The following is a 20411-nucleotide window of genomic DNA, read 5'->3' as shown; positions in this document are numbered from 1 at the left end:
GCTCCTGCGACCAGGTGATGAAGGAAGAAAAAACTCAGGCCTAGTCTGCACATGATTCAGCAAAAGAGGCCAGAAGTCACTTAACAGTGGACAGCTGAAAAGAAAATGTTCAGGTGAAGCATGACAGCCCCACTCTGAGATGGCCCTGTAGGACAGCGGTGAAGGACAAAACTCCTAGTGTATTTCAGTGTATGGAACTTTTAGCTGACACCTGATTGTCCATTTTGCTGGGAAGGAGATGTTTCCAGAAGTACAAGTCACACTAATTCATGGGTCATAGCTAATACTTAGTTAGAAGGTCAGAGATTTGGAAGGAACACACTGAAAAATTGGTAACAAAGAGATCTAAAGGAAAGAGAGATTGACAGACCTCTCTAAATGGGCATGGCCTGTGATAATATTTGTGTTCTATGTGATTGTTCACCAAAGACTAAACTCAGCAGAGGAATATTTGGATAGGATGCACCATTCATTGGACATCAGTCAGCCTCCTTCTCCAGCAACTCTTGTCATTGCCCAATTGGTCCATGAATAAAGTGACAATGGTGGCAAAGATGGAAGTTATACATGGGCTCAGCAACATACTTTTCTGCTTACCAAGGTCCACCTGGCTACGGCCACCGTGCAGTGCTCCATCTGCAAATTGCAGAAATCAATATTGAGCCCCTGACATGGCACCATTCCCAGCTATCAGCTAGCCATCTATTGGCAGGTTGATAACATTAGATCAGATCACTTCCATCACAGAACAGACATGCTTTGTTCTTACTCTGGACACAGTTACGCCTTGCTTGTGCACAGTGCATCTGCCTGAGGAACTTACTTTATATTAAATGAAATGCAGCAATTGGCTCATGCAGTTTACTGGTCTTACCAGGACTCCCATCAGTCAAAAGATGCTGGCTTGATAGCTTGGCAGAACGGCCTAGGATGTCTAGGATGCAAAGTATGCTCTAAATCATCATCTGATATATATTTCTTTTTCTCCTGTGTCCAAGATTCATGGGTCTGGGACCAAAGGGTGTTATAGGAAAGGGTCCTCTCACTGTTATCACTAGTGACCCACTAAATTTTTGTTTCCCATCCTTAAGATATTAGACTCTGCTAGTCTAGAAGTCTTAGTTCCAAAAGGAGGAATATTCCCACCAGGGGACCCAAAGATGATTCTAGTGAACTGGTATGTCCCTGGACACTTTGACACATGCCACTGAATCAACAGACAAAGAAGGGAGTGATTGAACTCACTCAGGCTTCCTTGCACAGAGGTAAGGGAGAGTGTGTCTCTGATGTTAAAAATCTTCTGGGTTATCTCCCCGTACTCCCATATCCTGTATTAAGCTAAAAAGGACGGTTAATGACCCAGACCCTTCAGGAATAAAGATTTGGTTCACCCCACCAGGCAAGAATCCACAACTAGCTGAGGTCTTTGCTAAAGACAAAGGGAATATGGAATGAGTACTGGAAGGAAGCAGTTATAAATACCATCTATGACCACATGACGATTTGCAGATATAAGTATTATAAGTTTTGAGTGTTTTTTCTTCATTATGATATGACTATATATATGTATATATATAAACATATTTTGCATATATATTTAACCAGTTATTTTTTATGTTTGTCTTTTCTCATCCCCTGACTATCTAACATGTGTTAAAAGTAGTTAACTTAATTATCTCAGTATATAAGTTATAGGATAGCAAAGGAAAAATGTGAATCTGTTAGAATCACACTAAGAATAAACATCACCTCAAGTCAGAAAAGAACTTTATATCCTCTTCTGAGGAAAAGTGATGTATTTTTGGTTGGACCTGGGATAGGTGCATCAGGTACAGATGAACACACACACAGATACTCACTCACACACACACCCTAATGTTTCTGCTTCTGTCATCAAACCCTGATTAATATCATATTTAGGTTAAATTTTAAAAGGTTACATTCTTTTAAAAAAGATGTTTTTTATTCAGATTGTAATTGACATATAATAAAGTGCACATATTTAAATTGTACATTTTGATAAATGGTAATATATACATATACCCATGACACCATTACTACACTCAAGTAAATAAAATACTCATAACCTTCAAAATTCACTTCTCTTTCTAACTCTCCCTTCCTACCTCTCCTTTCCCAACTCCCCAGCTAACCACTGATGTGCTTTCTCTTACTTAAGATTAGTTCTCATTTTCTAGAGTTTTATGTAAATGGAATCAGACAGTATATGCTCTTTTTTGTCTGGCCTATTGTACTCAGCACAATTATTTCGAGATTCATCTACGTTGTTATGTTCGTTCTAAAATAGTTTAATCTAAAAAGTTAAATTCTTAATGAAGGGATTGTTAGAACAGGTCAATCACTGGCATTTAGATGCAGTGTGACTAGGCATAATTCAGAGAAACAGAAATCCAGGCAATCAGAGATTATATGCTGGGAGCCTGTCCCAGTAGCTAGAGGATGGAGAGATAGTGTCATCATGCCAGCCTTGCTGCTAGGTAGACAGCATGAGCTTCTTTGGAAAGGGCTTTCAAAGGCTGGACCCTGCATCAAACAGAAATCTTGGCCAGTGGAGTAGGGCTGGACAGCACCATCTCCAAATGTTGTCCAGGAGACTAGGGAGGGAATAGAATGCCCACTGAGTTTTGAGTGTTGCATCTTTGGAGAAAAACATGAATGACATCCCCCTGAATAAAGATGAGTCATTCTTGTTCTTACCTTTCTTCAGTACCATCAACAAATGAATTCAGCAGTCCTTAGGCTCCTCTCACCTAGTTTTGCTCTAGCCCCACTTTTTCTCACAGATAAGCCAAGAGTGACAGATTGCTCCACAGGGTCCCTTAAAGTCTCCAAATATGAGTCATGGAAAACAACATAATGTAGCAGGCATTTGACTGAAAAGCAAGAGATCTGGATTTTAACCCAGATCTGGCACTTACTTATTAGGATGGGACTGTGAATAAATTAGATTCTCGGAGTCTTGTTTCCTTAGCTGTCAATGGAAGGAGCTAGACTATGTGATCTTGAAAAATCTCTTTATTTGATGCATCTCAGAGTGGAATAATGAAGTCCTAGAGGATTAACAGGTGTGGTCATGACAAGAACCACGTAGACAACTTGAATGAAACCCCCATTTGTAAATGTAGGCACCACAGCCTAAGCAGCCAGCCACCTATTGTCTGTCAGTACATCCATCCATCATCTATCTATCCAACAAGTGTCTAGTGAACACTAATATGTTTAAGACATTGTGCTTAGCAAAGGAGACAAGAAGAGGGATATGACCTAGCTCCTGTCTTCAAGATGCTCACAGTTCACTCAGAGAAAACAAATCTATACATAATCACAACATTTGGTAACTTTAATAATGAATATATTAAGAGCAGAGATGGTGTTTTGGTTTTCCCTTGATCCTCAGGATCTTGCACAGAATAAGAGGAGAATAGTTGGGGTTTTTTGTTGAAGTAATTGATTATGAGGACATTTAGGGCAAAGGCCATTTCAGAATGTACTCCATGAAGATATAAAAGGAAAAATTATAAACGTTCATCTCAAGCACTCTCCCTTTGGGAAACTCACAGTCACCCTTTTTGCTCGGCATGTCTTACTGCCAGCTATATATATCTTGTATGTACTGATTACTGTAACAAACCTTTAGAAAGAGAAAGAGGAAAGAGAACTAAACCCAATTCTACTCTCCATATAGCTAGACAGGTAACCATCCATTTTTTCTATTAGAAAAGACCCAGGGGCATCTGGGTGGCTCAGTCAGTTGGGCATCAGACTTGGTTTCAACTCAGGTCATGATCTCAGGTCCTGGGATTGAGCCCCTTGTTGGGCTCCACATACGGTGGAGAATCTGCTAGAGATGATTTCCCTCTCTCCTCCCTCTGCCCACTGCCCACTCTCTTTCTCTGTAAAATAAATAAATAAATAAACCTTTAAAAAACAGAAAGAAAGAAAAGACCTAAACTAGGAAGCCATGAACTTTCTAAGGAAAGGAAACATCTCAAATTGGCCAAACTTAGTTCATTCAATTTATTAACTTGTACTCTTAAATATAAATATGAGGATGTTAAACCTGAGGTTCATCCTCATAAAACAAGTACGTATTTCTGAGGTTCGTAGCATACACACTAAAACATTTACTTCACATCCAAGTTGTCCAGAGATGATTTTAAGTGAATACATTTCTGTTTTCAGAACAATTCTCCTTTATTCTCTTCTATTTTACCATAATCAAACAGCTTAAGCGAATCGATGAATAAAGAAGGAAGAATGTGTAACAACAGAGAAACCCTGACCATCACTTCTAGTTCACACTGTGGAAGATACTAGTAAGTAGATGGCATGTGCGTATTTTAACTTTATAGATTTAGCTCCCTAGCCAACCTGGGTGCAGCTCCATCCTCCAGCTGACTTCCCCACAGCCAGCAATCTGGGTCATGTGGCTGGCTGACCACCCTCTCCAACCCCCACCCCCCTCCGCCACACCACCTACCTCCACTCCCTGACATGCCATCAGATCCCACCCCAAGGAGCCAGTCGTCCTGTGAAACAATGAGCAATTCTTATAAGACACACTGGAGCTCTGTTACTGTGTCACAGGAAGGCTTGATAAGATCTCCCAGCCACAGCATTCTTTTGTGTCAGCAGACGCAAGTGGGATGTTCCTTCTGTAGCTCTTACTGAGCAAGAGGAAGCAGCCTGGGAAGCACAATGTTCATTGAAATCGGCTTTCATCTGAGGAATCCCAGAGTGGCTCCCGCTCCACGATGGGCATTCTGTCTGCAGCTGAGCTCTCCTGATGCATTTCCGTTGTTTGTTCTGAGGGGAAGGCAGCACCTTTATGAGACTCCCTCTTTTACTAGGTAAAGGGCATCATATTGTGCCGGGCAAAGCATTCTGTGTCAGGATGTCTCCAGTGAGTCTGGGGCCTAGAGGGAACATTAAAAATAAAATAAAAAACAATTCGCGTCTCCCCCAGTCCTGACTCACTGATGAAGCACCAGCTACATTAGGGGAGGGACACAGTGGCGCCCAGATGACCCTTGCTGCACGTGCAGCTGTCTTTAGAAGCAGGAAGTATTGTTTTTCTTATCCCAGTGGTCACAATGCTACAGGCCATAAACGGTGGTACTTACCTATGGCTCTGAGTGCTAGGGGCCCTCCAGAGCTGCCCAGAAGCAAGCCAGGCTCTGTTATCTATTGTATCTATTAAATTTCAAAGCAATTCTGACTCTCAATGGACAAACATGGAGAGGAAGAAATAATCCACAGTCAAATCATGGGTAAGAAGTCTCTCCATCTCATTGTTTTATAATTTAGCAATTCACTTTCTTTTCAGAGAAAAACATTCTGACTCCAAGAGTCTTCCGATTATTAAGAGGTCTAAATCAGTACATGGTCAAACAGGTCAACCAGCGTTAGGCTAACTTTTCTTCATCTCTCATGGCCCTTCCTTCTCTGCTCCACCCCATCTGGACTAACCATCCATGCAAAGGAATATAAAAGAATGAGCTCTCAATACATATGGCACCTTGGACTCTGCATATACTTTTTTCTTTCAACTCTCAAAATTAGCTGCTGGCAAAGTTAGGAAGGCATTGTCTATCTCAGCAGTGGAGGGTGTCAGCAGAGAGACACTACAAAGTAGGAAACCCTGGAACCTCATAAAGACCTGGCAACAGGACATGAAGGAGAAGCGATCTGTGAGGTTCCTGGCCCAAGCCCTCTTCATTAGGCTGGGTCCCTAGTCACGTGGACTGATGATCAGTCTCCAATCTGAGCAGCAAGGCTGGCTTTTCTCATCCCCAGAAGCCTAAAGTCATATATGTCGGTGTGTTTGTGTGAAGGTAGGTATGACAGATGTATAAGGAGATAATGGCACTGAAGAACTTGAAAAACATGGAAGCTGTTTCTTGTAATCAATTCAGTGTACTTGTTCTAGTCTGAGAAGAACAGACGTCAATCTTGTAAGTGATGCAGGATGTGGACGAAAATGACAACTGAAGGCAATTAACTTTTCTCTGGAAGGAAAGATTTGAAAAAGTCCTAAGAAATTAAAATTCTGGCTAAACCCCACAAAGAGGATCCAAAAGTGTTTTCTGATTGGATTTTCTTAGCTGAGCAAATAATAGAACTCTCAAATACCTGGAAATTTTGTTGTGTCTTCTGTTGGATATTTTTATGAAAGGATTTGCCTAAGTTTCTGGTGACTTTCCCCTACCTCTTACACGAGTAGCTCATCTATGATTGGGATAGGCTTCTGGAAAAGAGAATTTATATTAGGGATTGGCTTTGGATAGAAAGGATCCATGAAACTCTCTTCCTCAATCATCCTCTTCCCCCAACTACAGTTAAAAAAGTAAAATTAAATTAAATGATAAAATAAAATGGATCGAGGCTTTGTAAATGGGATCCCAGCATCCGTAGGAGATTCTGGGGGTCCTTCTAATTTTAAGAATCTATGACTTTAAAAACTCTAGAAATATAATGCTAATGCATATAAGTTGTTCTATTTCTTTATTTATTTAGATTGATTAATTTTTTTTTTTTTTTTAAAGAGAGACAGTGATAAGGGAGAGGGAAGAAGGGGCAAAGGGAGGGGGAGAGAGAGAATCTTAAGCAGAGTCCACACTGAGACTGCCACATGTTTTGGGGCTCAATCTCACAACCCTGAGATCATGACCTGAGTTAAAATCAAGAGTCAGATGTTTAACTGATGGAGCTACTGAGGTACCCCAACAGATGCATATAATTTCTATATATATATTGGTGATCTCTGGGTGAAAGCCACATAAATAATATCCAGAAAAGAAAGATATCACATATTAGATTATAATACATCTAATTCAGTTATATATATAATATATATATGTATATATTATATATATATAAATACCTGGTGTGTGCCCAAGACTACAGAACTTGCAGCAAATGAAAAACATATTGCAATGTGGTCTGAAGACTATCACAAACAGATGATTTCACTGTCATATAGTATTTATGGAGTAGAGTGACAGCCAAGAGACCCTGTGGCTCTTTTTTTTTTTTTAAAGATTTTATTTTTTTATTTGACAGAAAGAGATCACAAGTAGGCATAGAGGCAGGCAGAGAGAGAGAGAGAGAGAGGAGGAATCAGGCTCCCTGCTGAGCAGAGTGCTCGATGCGGGACTCGATCCCAGGACCCTGAGATCATGACCTGAGCCGAAGGCAGCGGCTTAACCCACTGAGCCACCCAGGTGCCCTCTTAATTCACCTTGTGAAGGAACAGGAAGGGCTTCTAGATGGGGTAGTGCCAAAGATGATACTTAGAGCTTGAAGAGTAATTATCTAGGTGAAGAAGATAAGGGAGAAGATTCTAGACAGGAAGATTCACATGAAGCAAGTAAAGGGGCCTGAGACATAGGGCACCTTCGAAGAACTACAAGTAGCTTTTATTTCTGAACTGTTCAGAGTAAGGCAGGTAAGGGCAGGGCATGTTGGTGGGGGCCAGGCATGAAGTTCATCTGTCCAGAAACTTTAAACCTTCTGTTAGGACACAGATGAAAGAAACCAGAACAGAATTTACACCTTAGCACTTTCTGATACTAAGACTCAAGGAATTATCGTGAGGTTGGATATCAGAGAAACTGAAAAGGCAAAACAGAGCTTATGGTGACATCAAAAGATTTACTTTAAGGTCAGAAAAGGCCACTAGAGTTGAAAGCGGGGATAAAACATGATTGACATTTGGGTCAGTTGGTTCTGGCCTTTTCGGAGTTATTTATTCATTCATTCATTTATTCATTCATTCGCTCATTCATTCATTCATTCTTTCTTTTTATTTTAGAGAGAGAAAGAATCCCAAAGACTCCCTGCTAAATGCAGAGCCCAACACTGGGCTGGATGTCACAACCCTAAGATCAACAACCTGAGCTGAAATCAAGTCAACTGACTGAGCCACCTAGGCACCCTGCCTAGCAGAATTTCAAAGAGCATTAGCAATGCTACTTTCTCTCTCTCTCTCTCTCTCTCTCTTTTTTTTTCCTCTTAGCAGCAACCTGCAGGATATCTACAAAGGCCTGTGTCCTGATTTGTCATGCCATGTACCTAAGAATAAATGAAAATGAAGTCAAAGCGGAAGAATAAAGGGCAAGGGAGAGAATCAAACTGCAGGATATGTGTAAAATGCTTTTAGTGACCTCAAATTATGGGATTAAAAATGGAATGAAAAGGAAATGTTTTGAAAGTAAGTGATCGAACACAAGCATTTGAACTTGCTCTCTAGGAAGTAATAATAGCAAACCGCACTTAAGCTCCTGTGTATTTAGAAAATCCGAAACAAGGAGGAATATTGGGACCATTCTTTGGTTGGAAGCTGCTATTACCAAGATAATTTCAGAAAAGGCAAGAAAGACTTCCATTAAAACAATAAAGAGAAAAGTCCTCACGGCCTCAGGAGTGAAGGGGTTTGAGTTGTTCCTTTAGCATCTCACCTCCCCTTCCCTTTGTCCCAAACTCCATCCCTTAATGATAGGGCAAAACCCAGACAACTTTGGAGCAATGAGGGCCAGCTATATCATTGGCAGGGGCCAGAAGAAAATGAAAATGTAGAACTCTTTTTCAAAAAGCAGAAAATAACATGCTCCTAGAAGTATTAAAATGTGACACTTATCCCTTTCTTCCAGTCTTTTCTCTTGACTTGTCATGGTGTCTTTTTAATTTTTACTTAAATCATTATAAATAAAGAAAAAGTAAAAATTTTAATTGTTAGCATGAATTTTACCATTCATTTTTATATTGTAAAGCTAGTCTTAAATACAAATATAAAAGCCTTTAACTTGCATGTAGAATCATCAAAATCACACAATTTACACTTTATAGCTCATACATTACACTTTATAGCTCATACATTGCCTGTGTATTTTATTCTTACCCCAGAAGGGCAAAAATGCTGCAGAATACTAACTCAGCTGTTTTTACTTCAACCTTCAGTGCAAGCACATTCTAACACTACCTTCAATGGGTAAAGAAGGACTAACAGGAAAGGTAACCATGATCACTCTCTTTCCTTTGGATCACGATTTCTAGCATATGTGATTGGCTAATACAGGGAAGTAACAGGAGTAAGGAAAGATAGGCTAGACTTCCTTAGTTATTTGTGTTTCTTAGAACTCCTTTATCTGCTATCTGCATATGGAGCAAATTCCCTTTCAAAAAGAGAAAGGGACCTCTCAGGGTTGTCAGACTGCCCTTCCCCCACTCAGTCATAAACCTAATATATTGCTTTGATCTGCCCCACCTTACAGTGAACTCCTGTGCATCATGTGTCCACCTGAGTCCTGTGCTCAGGGGCCACTGTGACCATTATATGAGAATGGGGCAACAAGGAATCACAGCCATAATAAGATATGTATCTTATCTCTTCAAACGCATGTTTCATTGCCCTATTTAATGTCACTTAAAAGCCTGAGTTCAAGGATAAAATTATTAAGACTTTTAAGATGGCAGTAATGTGGTTTTGGAATATAGGTGAGGTTTGATGAAGTGAAATCCAGAGCCGATGACCAAGAAGGAATTCTTGAGACGTCTTTAGTGCAGAATGGTGGTTTTATTAAAGCATGGGAACAGGACCCCTGGACAGAAAGAGGTTACCCTGGGGTTGTGAGGAATGACTGATGATATCCTCAGGAGTTTGGGGAGGTAAGGAAAAGGGAGGTTTTAAAAGGATTTTCATATGTTAAAGAGGACTCCCAGGATATTGAAGCCCTTGCCATTGTCAAGTTAAGGTTGTTTTTCCCTCTAGCAAGACATTAACATAAAGATCATCGGATGCTTCCAGGAAGAATGTCACACATGTCCCATCTGGGAGGTGGAGGGGTTGCAGGATGTCAGCTTGTGCTTTATCCTCAGCTAGCCTTCTGCTCCCCCTCATCAACAGTAGCAGTGTCTAAACCAAGCCTGAGGTCCTCCTGATGAAGTTCTAGAACCTAGGTGAGGTTCGGTGAGCTGAGGTCCAGAGCCGATGACCAAGAAAGAATTCTTGAGACATCTTTGGTGCAAAATGATGGTTTATTAAAGCACGGGAACAGGACCCGTGGGCAGGAAGAGCTGCCGCCCTGGGTTGTGAGGGATGGGTGATGGTAGGTTATGTACCCTGCGGTTGGGGGAAGGTGAGGGGAAGGGAGGTTTGGAGAGGGGGGTGCAAGGCGCCAGCTTTTGCTTTGTCTTCAGCCAGCCCCAGCCCCGTGCTCCCTCATCACTCCTGTGAGCCCCTATAGACTTACCTGCTCATGAAGCCAGCACCCCCGCAGCAATGGACTAATATTCCTAACTATTGTCTAAAGCAAATGCGTCTTCCCAATAATTATTTCTTATTTTAACTACAAAACTATTTCAGAAAACCTTCTGGGATTAGTAAAGCTTTCTCCAGTTTATAACTCAGCCTCATAGAAACAAGGCAATAAGACTAATAACAGTGCAATTTATAACTCAACCTCATAGAAACTAAGGCAGTAAGAGTAACCAATGGCAGGGAACCACAACTGTAGAAATCATTTAGTTGCCTGAGTCAAAGACTTTTTATTATATTAAAAATGAAAATGGAAATGATTTGAGCTAACATCCTAATGACTATTACGAATTTTAACCTCACTCACTAAAGATCCGGTAATGATGATCCATGTAGCTAGTCCATTGTCTACTTTGCATTTTGGGTAAGGGAAGTTCAAGCTCAAAGGGCTCCCTGGCCAACAAGGGAGCAAGACAGAAAGGACAGTGCAAGAAGGAAGAGGTTAAAGGTTACCCTTGGATTCTTCAATGTGGGGTAAAAGACACTCAGCAGTTGGGGGCACTTGGGTGGTTCAGTTAGTTAAGCATCTGACTCTTGATCTCATCTTGGGTCTTGATCTCAGGATCTTGAATTCAAGCCCAGAGCTTGGAGCTTACTTAAACAAACAAAAGGACACTAGGACACTGGAGGGCTTTTCGAGGGAATTACAGAGATATTTAAAGAGTGTTTCTTTTGCTTCCTTTGAATTTCAATGGGACCAATTTGAGAAACACTGCCTTGGAATGTGACTGGCTTTAAAGAAATTTCTTGGCAATAGTATCAATATAGCGTTTTTGTATATGTCAGCTTACATTTATGACTTTGTAGATGTTAAAGTAGAAAGTCCTCAGGAAAGAGTTAATATTGAAGTACCCAGCATAAGGCATGCTGAACACATTTCCTTACCAGGAAAAAATAGGAAGGCACACATCCAGGAACTCATAGAAGACGGCAGAGAATGTTGATTGGCAGTTTCAGCCTCTGCATCTGGAGAGTTTATTTATAGTTATTGGAATCTTGATAATCAGTGGTACAGGAGAAAAAGGAAAGAATAGATTATTGGAAACCATACATCATTCACAAACTTTATTTTAAACAGTTGTTTATACAGTTGATAGCTTTTCTATCAAAATTTCCACCCTACTGCTTAACAAAGAGTCAATTTACAACTTAGTATTTAATTTCTTTTTATGTCATCTGCTGACCTGCTGGAATAAATGTCAAACACTGGGAAAGAGCATTGTTGAGTAGCCATAAGCAAATAAAAAAAAAATGCATGAACTATTGCAATGAAAAATGACTAACCTACTTTGAACCCTCCACGACTACATCAAATAACTAGAGCAATATTTATATTACTTAGCACACATCTTTTAAATTCCAAGTCATACTTTATCATAGAAACATAAGTCCACTAGAAATTAGCAAGGAGTAATTGGCTAGAAAATAGTTATTGATTCTTTAACTTTTTTTTTCCCCCTTTCTTTCTTTTTCCGAGTCATAATGTATAGTTAAAAAGCCAAATCTCAATAATTCTAGAAGGGAAGCTTCTTAAATTTCTGTTTCATTAAGTCAGCTTGTAAGGAACAGCTTCACAAAATAGATCATCTGTTTTGGGACCTTGTTTGATAAGAGCCATAAGACTTGTCTTTGAGTGGCAGGAATTCGCCCTGAGATATACCCTGCTTTAATAATTAAATTAATTAATAATGACTGATGTTAAGAAGACCACAAGTTTATCTGATGCCTTAGGCCTGATGGATTATGGTTAGGCTCTATCAGCTATGAGAATCAGAGTCTGCCACTATTCTGTGCCCTCCAGTTTGTGGCTTGAATCCAGAAAGCTACACACTTGACACCTGAGTTCTAAGATTCATGGCAACTAATTTTAAATACTTCACCACATTTCCAAGGAATGGCTTTAAACAAGGCATGAGTACAGTACTCAATTTCCTTCTAGTTAGAGTAGATTTGCCATGCTATTTATTCAACCTCTTTTCTACGGTATCATTCACCGAGTGTCTGTTATACCCCATGCTCTATGCTAAGCACTGTTCAGGCAGATGCTCATGTAATAATAACTTAAAATCCATGAAGCAAGTGCTATTATTACATTCACTTGCCAATGAGAAAATATGGACTCGGAGAATAAATGCACTTTGCTAAGGGCATTCACCTATACAGTGGTAGAGATGGGACATAACCCCATACTTTCTTACTTTGGAGCTCATTATTCTACATTGAACCCTATTTCATTACACAGGAAAATGTTATATTTGATACCAACAAACAGGCTAGGAATAATACATTTTCAACACAGAGATTGCTGAACTGCATAGGCTTCTCTAGATTGAGACTGTTGCAGTATACCACTATAGGAGCTCAAAAAGCTAAAATCAGTAAAAAGAGTGCAAAAGAAACAACTGGTTTTGAACAATGACCCATCCTTGGATGAGCTAAAATGCAGTCAGACTGACCAAGAAAAAAGAGGGACAGCAATGGGTCTCCAGAAAGAGTTGGTAATTACTACACATATGCTTGAGAAGGCAGCAGAACTTTTCTGCTACATGGGTTGGTTGTTACTTAAATACCTCCTCACTACTGCATCTGAGAAAGGATTGCCAATATAAATTGCCTATCTTCCCAACAGTAAAAAAACAACTCTATTTCTCACTTCTCTTTCCCTGTTTCTTCTCATTCCATATTCTTGTTCCTAGTCTGCTCTCAATAAAAATAATTAGCCCACAAATAAAGAGTTGATATATCACTTATTGAAAGTAGTTAATCTTTAGTAAATAAATTGACCAACTAAATATTAACCCCCCACTCATCATGAAATTGACTAGATTCTCATTAATATGCCTCTTAATAAGCTTAGGGTTAGAGTTCACATGGTAGGACTGTACCTGCAAATGGCACCATTATTCCAAGCATTGTTTTTCTCATGATACAAAAAATTGTTTTTAGGATTGAGAGCTTTCTCTGGAATGATTTTCTATTCAAGTCAAGAAAAAGAGAAGACACATACATTCTAAGTGCCAGTTTTAATGGGATAAACAAATATTTAAGTATAACATTTAGTAACGTGAGAATATTTGAGAAACTTCTTTCTGACTTAAGGAAAGACAAGAGAACAAAGGTGATTCCTGATGCCTGAATGTAGAAGATATTTTAACTACTGTTACTTATCTGTACACGGATAAAACCTCTCTAATCCTAGGCTTCTGGTTTAGAAAGTGAGCTGTAAAGTGGGCGATTTCAGAACATTCTCCCACTCAGCAACTCTGTTAAAACAGAAGCAGAGGGATTTGGGAGTGAAAGACCTTATGTTCATATAGTAAGTTTTCATTTGGTAATTAAATTTACTTTTATTGGCTGCATAATCTCTTAAAAAAATTCATATTTACTTCAATTCCTTAGGTCCAAAAACAGTTTTTAGTAAAATATAGTGTCTAAAAAAATGAGATCAGGATGCAGATGAAATCTTTAACTTTTGTTTTGTGATGATTTCCTACAAGATACATATACTTCTATGGTCAGAAGGGGTAGAACCTGAATTATTTTTTTAAAAACTTGAATATTTGCCAGTTTTCAACACAGCTTATAGCAATATTGTCATATAAATGTGAAGATAACTTCTTCAGTTTGTCCCAACCACACCATCAAGTGTGACTTGCTTTTATTTTTTCATACTCCATGTCGTTAAATGATAACATTTAATAACGTCCTACATTTCATCACGGCTGACAGTATCTTACGAACACAGAACTTAACAAAACAAAGCTGCAGTAAGAGTTTTGGCTTCGTTTCATATTTCATTTCCTTTACATAACGTATTGTTTACAGGAATGGAGAGCATTTTAACATTCCTTAGAATATAGAATTTATTTACTATGAGTAGACATTTGTATCAGTGAATGAACAAACGACACTGTTATTCTTCACGATAATTAATTAAATAGCCCATTTAAAATAGTCTCCACTTCTTTTACTTTGAGAGTAGAATAAACTTGAGTTAAAATGGCTTGATCATTCAAAATTCTTTGACTCTTTTTTCCTTTTTCTGCATTTTGGCCCTGATATATCAGACCTTTCTTTTCATCTATTCTACTTAACACCAACAATTAATTATTTTCAGGATAAAATTTTCAGTGAGATCAAATAATGCTTGAAAATTTAAGTCCAACAGAAAGATCATTGGCTTGCTAAAATTCTACTATTTGCTGACTAAAAAAGCATTTACTGGATTTCGAAGTGTATTTTTCAGTTACAGAAAAAGCATTTATGGAAAAATAACATTCATGTGGAAAAAAGAAAAAAAAATCTACTCATTCTGCTTCATCATCTCTACATGGAAGGAGAGATAGGGAGGAAAGCACTCATTACATTCCTGGCAATAATCAAGGACATTAAGAGAAATTCTAGCAGAATATTTTTGTTTTAAAAAAGAAAGAAGAGACAGAGCTTGAAACTATCTAGGACTAGTGTAGAAGTCAGTTCATGCACATAATAGCTGAGCTTTACTCCCTCCTGAAGCCAGAACAAGGTCATAAATTTCAATTTTGATTGCTAACTTACAAAAAATTCTGACACATTTTGTATGTGTAAATCCAAATGCATGCAAATCCATCAGTTTCTCAGCAAAATCAGTATTCCTGCCTATTAATTTCTTTTTTTTTTAAGATTTTATTTATTTATTTGAGAGAGAGAGAGAATGAGAGCAAGCAAACATGGGAGGGGGAAGGTCAGAAGGAGAAGCAGATCCCCTGCTGAGCAGGGAGACCAGTGCAGGACTCCATCCCAGGACTCTGGGATCATGACCTGAGCTGACGGCAGTCGCTCAACCCACTGAGCCACGCAGGCACCCATTAATTTCTTTTAATTAAAAATGAACATAACGGGCACCTGCATGGCTTAGTGGGTTAAGCCTCTGCCTTTGGCTCAGGTCGTGATCCCAGGGTCATGGAATCGAGCCCCACATCTGGATCTCTGCTGAGCAGAGAGCCTGCTTCCTCTCTCTCTCTCTGCCTCTCTGCCTACTTGTGATCTCTGTCTGTCAAATAAATAAATAAAGTCTTTAAAAAAAAATGAACATAACTGGAGGAATTCTTATTAGAACCCAATCTCAACCCCACTTCCTCTTTCTTTAGGTCAAGCTAATAAGTCCCTTTGGAAATCAAAATAGACAGCTACCACCATTATAATAGAATGTAATCACATGTGAATACATAACAAAAATGCATATGCATTTTGAAAATAAGTTATCTTCTAGACTTTCTTCAATATCTATTCTCTTTTAAGTTTATCTCAGTCTCAAGGTCAAATATTAGCAAGTGTGGATGTCAAGATATTTAAAAATAAGTGTATATTGAAATCATTGCACATATTATGATGGGAACGTGAGTTGGTCAAAAATTTTTGGAGGGCAACTTGCCAATATCTATCAAAATATCTCCTCTGCTACAACACTTCCAATTTCAGTTCTGGGTCACTCCTATTCTTACAACAACATAAAGTCAAATAAACTGATAATCAATAACTTTTCTTGGAATCATCAGAGAATTAAAGTCACAGGACAAATTGGCACCCCCAAATCTGGGATCCAGAGAGTCAGAAGCTGAGATCTGCTTACCAGAAGCAGATGCCCATGGAGCCAAACTAGTTGGAACACTTGGATGGCAACTTTGACAAATTGCCAGAGGTTGAGTATGGTCTAGTGTGAGAAAGAGATACTCCTTGGAGTTGCAGACTTAGAGATGAAAGATGTAAATTCTCTCCAAGGGGAATAGTTAAGGGTGACAAAACACAAGAGGGGAGTCAAAAGCAAAGAAACTTAAGGAATTCAAGGCCACTGGCTCCTCTTGCTACTTCAAACATTAAACAGAGATCAACCCCCTGCAGAAATTAACATAAACCTCACTCTAGAGGCCCATTTACCTCAGTTCCTATTATCCAATATAACATGTATAACTTCCAACAAAAAATTATGGGACAAGCCAAATGTAAGAAAAACACATTCTGGAAAGACAAGGCAAACAGACTCGAATGCAACATAGATGACAGGGAATTCAAAATAACTGTGATTAATATTTGAAGGAATATGGGAAAATATGTAAGAGGAGATGGGTAGTTAAGTGGAGAATTGTAAAGTCTAAGAAAAAATAAATATTAGGTGCTAAAAAACAGAATCCCCCAAAAATAAAACAAAACAAAAAAACATGGTAGTAGAAATGAAGATTGTCTTTGAGAGACTTATCAATAGACTGAAAAAGTCTGAGAGAAGAACCAATGAGATTAACATTAAGACAATATCCCAAACTGAAATGCAAAAAAAAAAAAAAAAAAAAAAAAAAAAAATCAAACAAACAAAAGAAGAAAACAAAACATAACATCCAAGAACTGTAGGATAATTTCAGAAAGTATAACATACATGTAATTAGAATACTAAAAAGGGAAAGAAAGAATGGATCAGAAGAAAGATTTGAAGTAATAATGGCCAAGAATTTTCCAAAATTAATAATCAGCACTAAGTCACAGATCTAGGAAGCTCAAAAAACACCAAGCAGTACAAATACCAAAACCACACACTTGGGAATATCATATTCAAACTGCAGAAAAATAAAAAACAAAGAGAAATTCTTGAGAAAAGTCAGAGCAAAAAAAGAATCACCTTATCTATAGAGGAACACGAAGTATTACAGTGGACTTCTCCTCAGAACCAATACAAACTACAAGAGATAGATTGAAATATAGACTGAAATATTTAAAATGTTGAACAATGACAACAACAAAAAACCTGCTTAGAATTCTATATCCAATGAAATTACCTTTCAAAAGTCAAGAAGAAATAAAATATTTTTTACAAGCAAAAACTGGGAGGATTCATTGATAGCAGATCTGCCTTGCATGAAATGTTAAAAGGGTAGAAAAGGGGTGGAAAAATAAGTATAAATTTACAATGAAGTAATATGACAAATAGAGCCTCAAGGTTAGTATCAACAGTGAGAAGTCATGTTGATTGTATGCACCGTGGTTATGAGGTGGTGAAAATGACACTTTCCCTTTGTGGTCTTCCTTCGAAAAAGACATGACTACATCCTAACCAAGAGAAATATCCCATTTGAGGGCTATTTTACAAAATACCTAGCCACTATTTCTCAAGATTGCGGTTGTTACCAAAAACAAGGAAAGTCTGGAACACTATTGCAGACAAGAGAAGCCTAAGAAGACATGAGGACTAAATTTATTGTAGTATCCTGGGTGGGATCCTAGACTAGGAAAAGGAAATGAGTTAAAAACTGAAAAAATCTGAATAAAGCTTGCAGTTTAGTTAATAAAAATGTACCAATATTGGTTCACTAATGTAAAATATGCCATACTAATGTAAGATATTAATAACAAGTATATGAAAACTCTCTGTACTATATCCACATTTTTTTAAAAAAACTAGTCAAAAAGGTTACTTTGTAAACCTTTGTTTACAAAGGTTTTCTTTGTAAAAAAGAAAGATAAAACAAAACCCTCTTTGAAATAGTTTTAAAAAATACATTGCTAGGAATTTATCCTATATGTATATAAACAAAAATATGCCATGAGAGATTTGCCCCTAAGGCTTTGTAATTTAAAAAATCTGACTCCAAATTAAGTGTCCATCAATATAATCTTGGTTAGGTAAACTACATTATAGCAATAAAATAGATGATTCTCTGGTCTTTAAGAAAAAAACAGACCTATATGTACTGCTATAGGCAGAACTCCAAGGCACAAAAATGAAATACAAAGGCAAGCTGGAGAACCAAGGGCTTTGTAAGATCCCATCTGAGTGCATTCACAAATTTTAAATGTTTGGACACGGCTTATAAAAAAAAATACTACCTCTGTGTCTTTCCCTCTTTCTCTCTTACTCTGTTCCTGAGACAAAACCCTTTTCAATAAGTTTTTTGATGTTTCCCTCCATATTTTTAAATAACATGTTTATGCTTTTCTTTCTTGATTTTCCCAATTTAGATAGCTTCATTAAGTGCATACTATGGATTATGAAAACTTAACTTGCTTACACCCCTATCTCACTCCTCATACATAATTTCCTCTTTCTCTCAATGAATTGAGGGAATGCAACAATTGCTCATAAAATTAATATTCAATTGTTATATAATGTTACGAACACTTAGTTCTTAAGCAGATTTTACTTGGTCTTCCTGGTTTCAGCTTGATATGCTCCTCTGTGTTTGGGTTATCTGAGCCTTTCTGGGGTTCTATATGCTTCTATGCTTCTACTATCACCAGTTTAGGATTTAGCTTCAGCTTAAGGAACCTTTATGGTTTGCATAGGCACTTTCTGGTTGGCTAAGTTAGCAACTACTTACTCACCCATCTGCTTTCTAGCTTCCAACTTTCATTCCTGATTCTATTGTCTTCTCTTCTACCTCTTCTCTCCTCTTCTCCCCTCTTCATCTCTCCTCTCTTCTCTTCAGAAAGATCTAATAGATAAAATTGTACCAAAAAAAGTTTGTACAAAAAATTTTTACCAGAAATGTTTGTATAGTTTTAAATATACTTTTTAAGAAAATGAGGATGAAATTATGAATACAAAATTTGATTTGAAAGTGAATATTTGTTTTGAATCAGAAAATAAGACCTAAAAGTGACAAATTTTTAAAAATACTATAGATATCACAAAATTTTAAAAGATAGTATATTTTTATTGATTAGTAGCTTGATGCAATTCTATAATATTTTTCTCCCATAATTTTTCTAATGATATACACTTTGATTGTCTCTTTACATGGAAACAATTTTGTAACAACACTTTCTTTAGAGAAAATAGAACAATATTCTGACCTTTTCTCTAACATGGTTAAACTTTTTTTTCTTTTTCTTTGAGAGCTGAGATACACAAAACATGTTACTTTACACATAGAGTTGGTATATGACAATATTGTTCTATATTCTATAAACACAAAAAATCTTATAAATCACAGTTTATAAAATTCTCATCAAAACAGAAAAAAATATGGTCTAAAGGACACTAAATTATTCACCAAATTTTATATATTTGATATTTGGAACAATTTTTAAGACATTAGTTTCTGGCTTTGTATATTTTAATTATTACTTTGGCACTACTTGGATATATTAGTATCATAGGAACAATAATACTACAAAACTATCTCTGACCTTAAATATTTGCATTGTGATGTCTAGAGTGTTGGTAAAGTGAATAGCAAAAATATTCCTAGAATCTAGGATGGCTTGTGATAACACACCTATTCACAGAAATGATTGCATGCAACATAAATATATTCTTTTAAACCAAAACTCAATGTACACCCAAAGAAACTTCCTTACTTAGATCCCAAAAGTGACCATAGCCACCATTCAATGCAAGACGCATTGTGATAAAGGAGAAGAGTAGAAATACACATCAATCTTAACTAATTACAGTAAAAAATACTTACCTTTACAAATCATACAAAAATAAATGACCACTTGAACACATTGTTAGAGTTTCTCCTAGAGCCTTGGAAGGCACCATGCAAGCAAAGAGTAGGTCCTTAAGTAACCCTAAAGTTTCACAGTAAATCCCCCAGTGCTTTTTATCCTTTGAATTTATACTGTTAAAAAATTCTTTTATTTTTCTCTATCATGAATAAAGCAGCTATAAATATTCACATATAGGTTTTTGTGTGAACTTAAAATTTTATTTCCCCAGAATAAAAGCCCAAGCTTTTATTACTAGGTCATATGGTAAGCACATGTCTTTTTTGTAAATAACTGGCATAACATTTTCCAGACTAGCTGTACCATTTAGAAATCCCACCAGTGATGAATGGGTGGTCCAGTTTCTCCACAACCTCACCAGCATTTAGTATTATTGCCATTTTTTAATTTTAGCCATTTGGATAGGCATGTAGTGATATTTCACCATGGTTTTAATTTGTATTTCTCTAATGACTAGTGATACTGAATATATTTTCATATATTCATTTGTCACATGAATACTTCTTCAGTGAAATGTCTCTTCATGTCTTTGGCCCATTTTCTAATTGTTTGTTTCTTACAGTTGGCTTACGAGAGTTCTTTATATATTTTAGAT

The 20411-nt window shown here is 37.4% G+C and overlaps 1 long non-coding RNA gene across 1 annotated transcript in view; it reads right to left on the bottom strand.

Annotated features, from left to right (window-relative positions):
• Window positions 1–18795, bottom strand: part of LOC131833776 (uncharacterized) — a 50404-nt gene extending 31609 nt beyond the window's left edge. Inside the window, exons 1-3 of the long non-coding RNA XR_009354628.1 lie at window positions 18686–18795; window positions 11222–11331; window positions 4502–4937 (exon numbers count right to left, since the gene is read on the bottom strand). This is a non-coding gene — a long non-coding RNA (uncharacterized LOC131833776). The remainder of the gene's footprint in view (window positions 1–4501; window positions 4938–11221; window positions 11332–18685) is intronic.
• Window positions 18796–20411: the final 1616 nt, after the last annotated feature.

This window comes from Mustela lutreola, chromosome 6 (assembly GCF_030435805.1).
Source record: "Mustela lutreola isolate mMusLut2 chromosome 6, mMusLut2.pri, whole genome shotgun sequence".
Classification (NCBI taxonomy): domain Eukaryota; kingdom Metazoa; phylum Chordata; class Mammalia; order Carnivora; family Mustelidae; genus Mustela; species Mustela lutreola.
The sequence above is the reverse complement of the archived record's forward strand: the minus strand, read 5'-3'. Positions and strand labels throughout refer to the sequence as shown.